Below are 6183 nucleotides of genomic sequence, written 5' to 3'. Positions count from 1 at the left end.
TAAAGCATTTCTGGCTGTTAGTTCCAGTAGGTCATTACTGCATTAATTTGGTGTTTAATTAAATGCCTGTGCAACAGACCATTTATTTGTTATCTAATATTAGCTTTAGTTCTTATCAATTAAATGCTAGCTGAGGGCTTGATTCACTTACGTTTTATGTCCCCTTACACACTCTCTCTCTCTCTCTCTTTTTTATAAACAAAAAACAAGGACTCGGTGCACAGGGGAAAGATTTACACACCCGAGTTTCACAGTGTGCATAATGCAATGTGCTGAAGTGCTTAGGCAGAGGGAGCTGAAACAAAAGATTTAAAAAAAATGTAATTTAGGGGTCTGGGGCCTTAAAAAACAGTGAAAAATAGTCTGGCTGGGCTATAGGAAGGTGAGTGCTTGGCTTCTCTGGAAGTGCTCAGAACTAACTCATTCAGTTTTACTCTAAGCAGGAAAAAATCCCCCACAGAGCTGGTTTTCTTATAATTTATTCGGAACAACGACGATCCACTGGTAAGAATCACGGGGTCAGCAGGGATCTTGAGGGTCATCTTATCCAACCACGATGCAAATTCAGGATTTCTTATTCCTCAAGCATCTGAGATACAAACCTATTTAGCCTCCTCTTGGTGAAGGAGATTGTACAACTTGGCTGGGCAGCTTGTTTCATTGTTTTCCTGCTCTTATCATTATGCTTTTCTTCCTGAGATTTTTCTTTTTAAATCTGTTTTGCTGAAGTTGAAACCGGTTTCCTCTTCTCCTGCCCTTTGTGGCAGAGGGGGGCAGTGATCCTCTCTGTACTTTGTGGCAGCCTTTCAAATCGTTGAAAACAGCTCTCCAGTCCCTCCTCTCACCCCTGATTCTCTTTTTCTCCAAACTAAACTTGCCTGGGTCCTTCAGCTTTTCTTTATACAGCTTGCATTCCCATGCCTTGCTCGTCTTCGGTAGTGTTACAGTAATGCTGTAGCCATGGTGGTCCAGGAATTGTGAGAGGCAAGGATTGCTCAGGGTGATATCTTGTTTTGGATCAATTTTGTAGTCGGGAAAGAGTTAGACAAAGCTTTTGAATGCAAGACAGTCTTCATCAGGTCTGAGTAGCGAAAGCCAGTACAACATACTTAAAAAACCCAACCAGTTGTAATAGGGGGAGAGAAATTCCCAAGGGTTAAAGGTACATAATAATAAGAAAATAAACTGAGATCAAGGCCCATCAAAAAGGAAAAGGGTCATTCTCACCTTTCATGTGTGAAAAAAAAATCAGTAATGAGGTAGGTTATAAAGTGCAGTAAGCCAATATCAGTGTTAAGTACTTGGTTCTTAGTGTCCAGACAGCTCATGACTTTTTGTTCCCAAGTTTACTTTTAAAAGTATTAAGTACATTTCCCTTAAGCGTGAGGATGGTGAGGTCAGAGAGGGAGTGGCTTATCAGAGAAATGTGCTCCTAATGGTATATGTGTGTCTCCATTATTTATGTGCAGTTGATCCAATAAGAGATACCACCCTAAGAAATCTTTTCCCTTTGCTCATCTTTGCCACTTTCCTTTTGGATCATTTCTAGTTCCCCTATACCAGGGATGGCCAGTTGATAGCATGTGTGCCACAAGTGTCATAGGCAGTCTCTGCGTGTGGCACATGGTGGATCTGGTTGGGGATGGGAAGCATAGCATCGGATGTGACAGGAAGCAGAAAGCAGAGCAGCAGATCAGGCAAGGGAAAGTGTCGGAGTGGCACTCAGGGAGGGTGCAGGGATAATTTGTGGCATGCCTGCCAGAAAGGTTGGCCCCCTACTACTCTACATCTCTTATACTGTGGTGCCCAAAATGGGATGCCATACTTCAGCCAAGGCTTAACTTTGAATTTGAACTTTGCATGACACCAAGTTGAGTGGAGCTGCAAACACTGGAGGCAGAGCTAGGATGCCGAATGAACTGGATGGACAGGAAAAATGGTCTGTGGACAATGAAAATCAATTCAACAAGGACAAGTGCACAGCCTTGAACTTGGGATGGATTAATTGCATGCACAAATACGGACCGGGGAATGACCAGTTAGGTTTCAGTACTGCAGAGAAGGTCCTATGGGTTGTAGAGCATAAGCTGAATATAAGCTATCAGTGTGCTCATGTTGCAAGAAAAGTCAACACCATCCTGGGTTGTATTAACATGAGTGTCACTTGCAAATTCAGGAAAATGATCTTCAGCTCTACTCAGCACTGGTGAGGCCTCATGCGGAGTACTGTGTCCAGTTTAGGGCCCCACACTTAAAAAAAGATGTGAACAGATCAGAAAGAGTCCAGTGGAGAAGGACAAAAATGACTAGGGGCCTGGGAAGCATACCTTAAGAGGACAGGCCTATTTAATTTGGAGAAGAGAAGACTGAGGTGGGGCTTCAAATACTTGAAGGGCAATTGTAGAGAGGATGGAGATAGCCTCTTCTCTGTGGCCATAGGGAACAGGACTAGAGACAAGGACCTCAAGCTGTATCAGAGGAAAGGTATGTTGGAGATTTCTGACTTTGAGCACAGTCAAGCATTGGAACAGGCTACCTAGCAACATTGTGGACTCTCCATCCCTGGAAACTTTCAAGAGCAGTTTAGACCGACATTTGGCTGGAAAGATTTAGTCTGAAAAATTCCTACCTTGAGCAAGGGGTTTACTGGATGAATCTGTGAGGTCCCTTCTATCCCTACTTTTTTATGATCCTCTGTGAAATAGTGAATTGTTCATGATCCTCATTCAAAGCCCAAGAAGGTCTTGTATTTGCTCAAGAAGTTGCTGAATCTTACAAATCCCATGACAGTCTGAAGCCTGAAACTGCTTTGCAAGTTTTGTAATCATTTAAATCTGTGAAAAGGATGCATAAAATGCTGCTTTATGTGTTAGCAAGTGCAAAATTCAAACTCAGTAGAATTTGGTAGAGAGGCTGCCAGGCTCAAAAAGCCCACATAATCTGTGAGGTGGTGGAGAATCATGTCTAGAAATCTGGACACTTCCTGTAATGGAACTAAATTTTGTCAAAGTTTTCAAAAACGAATAATTTTTATTTGGAGAAATCATAGATATTATAAATTATGCATTCTTCATAATATTTTCCACTGGTTTCTTTTTAATACAGTTTTATTGGAATCATTTTTTTCATTAGGGGATTAATTATGGAAATGTCTTTAAGAGTGATTATAGAGAGGATGGTGATAGGCTTTTCTTTGTGGCTGTAGGGGACAGGTTTAAGACCAAAGGCCTCTAGCAGAAGACATTTAGGCTGGAGATGAGGAAGAACTTTCTGACTATGAGGGTGGTCAAGCATTTTAACAGGCTACCTAGAGACCTAGAGTTGTGGAGTCTCCACCCCTGAACATTTTCAAGAGGAGGTTAGACAGACACTTGGCTGGGATGGTTTAGTTAGGAATGAGCCTTCCTTGTGCAGGAGGCTGGACTAGAAGACCTTGGGAGGTCCCTTCCAGCCCTACTTTCTGATGATCCTTGGACCCTATGTTTACTGAAAATCTGGCTTTTAGTTAAGAAATATCTCTGCATTCTCAGTTGTAGCTGCTAATCTTACCATAACTGTCATTTAGACAATAAGGTACCAATTTTGAGTGAGCACTTATGAAAATCTGGCCAATAAATTAATAGGACAAAAGAAATACACTGACATTATTTACCAGTTTAGTATCCCACAAAATGGATGAGAAATGTATGTCCAGATCTTCCAGGTGACTCTGAGAATCCCAGCCTGAATGCATTCATTGAGACCAGTGATCTCAACCAGGGTGCCGTGAAACCCTGGAGATCCCATGGGGTGCCATGCAATGTTAGCCCAGTTAGATGCATAAACAGAATCATGATACGATGAATTCATGATAAAGCCAGAGATTTCAAATAGGAAACCATAGTGTTAAAAACATTTTGATCTGTTTTCATCTTTCTGAGTTCTTTACAACAGAAGAATTGCTCTGTTATTTTTCCAGAGTCAAAAACTGAGCAAAAACTAGGAACTAGCATTTTCTGAAGGAAGCCTTGACTCTAATGAGGGGTTCCTTGAGTCTGAAAAATGATTGAGAACCACTGACTTAGATACCCAGGTTTTACAAATGTTGGTTACACACAAAAAAGGCAACTTTAAAAAATATAGCTGAGTGTGACTTCCGCGAGAAGCCACAGCAAGTTAATAGCAGGGCTGACCCTAGAAATCAGTAAGTTTCTTGCTCTTAGGTTCTTGTTTAGTGCACTGCACCATGCTGACTTCTCTATTTAATACAAGACATTTGACAGTAATGGCCCTTTAATTGGGTGGGGAAGGTACATTAGAAAAGCAACTATTACATTTTATTATCAGAGTGTGCCCCCTTGGGGGTAAGGATTGTTCCTTATGATGAGTTTGGGAAGCTTTGGTCACTGTTGCAATCTAAATGAATAATAATATATATTTTTTAGAGTCCCAAGTGCAGTGACCTTGGTACTCAACCTTTATTCTAGCTTTGTTTGTTCTGAGATAAGCACTGAACACAAGACTGAAGGCATTTCTGCTTGGCTTTCTCTCCCTCATGAGTAACTTTGTTGAAACATGCTTTTGCAATATGTGTAAAATGATGTAGCCAAACTGAAAACTTCTGATTCCTCTTTATTTATTTATTTTTTTCCAGAATTCATTCGTAGCCTTGGAAAGAGCAGACTGTCTCTCAATATTTTAGTAAAAGCATTTTTTTAATGTTAAATGCCATTAGTTAGGACTTATTCTTTACAGGATGTGTCCCAATAAGTTGTGGTTTACATTTTGCTTTAAAAAAGTAAAACAAAATAGTGAAAGAAGCTACAATTGTGTTACCAACAGGATCATGTACATGCTGTTAGCTACATGGATAACAAGACCAATTCCAAAATTTAATTCCATGGATAGGAAAAGATTTGACTGAAATAAGGAAGACTTTTTCTGTACCTCGTATATCAAGGCCAGTTTTCATGGATGATTGTTTCTTTCAGAGCTGAAATCTTAGGGTTTTAATTTGGGGCAGCTCCTGGAGCTCTTAACCTCTGGATTGTCTGATCATTAGCACCTGACACCAGTTTTAAGCCCTTGTTATGCAGCTCAAAGTTAAGCCACTCCAGGGCAGGATTATCTGTGATCAGCCACTCCAAGTTACACTGTAATGTAAACACCTCACCTGCCCGCCCTTACCCCTGCTGGCCTGGATCGGGTCTACTGCCCCCTGTCCCTGACCTCCCTGGCTCCCCAGATGGCCTCTTACATGTGGCTGCCTGCACTGTCTGTCCCCAGGGTGCAGGCAGGGAAGGATTAACCTGCCTGCCTGTCCACTGCTGCTGTGGCTGCTCTCTGGGCCAGAGGAGCAGCAGCAGCAGCAGGGCAAGCAGGTTAACCCTTCCCTGCCCACTCCCTTGGGACAGAAAGCACAGGCAGCCAAAAGTAAGTAATGCCCCAAGGGCTGGGGGAGGTAGGAGGCGGGATGGGTAGAGGGGGAGCCCAGAGTGGGAGGGTGGAGGATTCTTACCTTTCAGTCCTCCAAGCCCCTGCTGGCCTGATGTACAACTCCTCCAAACTCGAGCTAGCACTAACACCCATGAACATTTGTGCAGCTCACAGTGTCACATGTAACAAGGCCCATGCAACAAAGGAGTTGACGGTTCCCAGTCCACACTGGGCATGGTGTGCATGAGTAGATAAGGTGTGTTTGAATGGATGTGCAGGTCTTGAAGAGGTACACTTGAAGAGGTGATTTAACAAGGAATTTAAGCATACACTGAACAATGAACACTTGGCTTAGCTGCTAGTGACATTGATGAAGCTGATGTTTAAAACAAACCTCATGTGGCAAATGATGGCCATCACTTACTGGAGTATTAGAAGGCATTCAGGCTCTGTAGTAATGAGGTCAGTGTAATAAAATGTATAGACTAGAATCCCATTACAGTAACTAGGGCTTAAGTAGAGGGTCAAGTATTTTGCTGAACTGAGGGCCAAGATCTGAGTTGCAACAGTAATTCAAAAAATTAAGCAAGTCCTGGATCCCAGTAATGGTTTTTGTGAATGTAACCAACACAATTCTTGCCATACATAGATCATTTACGTCTCAGAGAAAATGGCTGTGTAGGGGAGGAAGGAAAAGAAGAAGACTGGGTGTACAGTGCATAAACACTATAAAAGTGGTGCCTAACCCATGGCTAGTGACAATTCCTT

The sequence above is a fragment of the Gavialis gangeticus genome, unplaced genomic scaffold (assembly GCF_001723915.1).
Source record: "Gavialis gangeticus isolate Ggan-Ray unplaced genomic scaffold, GavGan_comp1, whole genome shotgun sequence".
Taxonomy (NCBI): Eukaryota; Metazoa; Chordata; order Crocodylia; family Gavialidae; genus Gavialis; species Gavialis gangeticus.
This window is presented reverse-complemented; position numbering follows the sequence as displayed.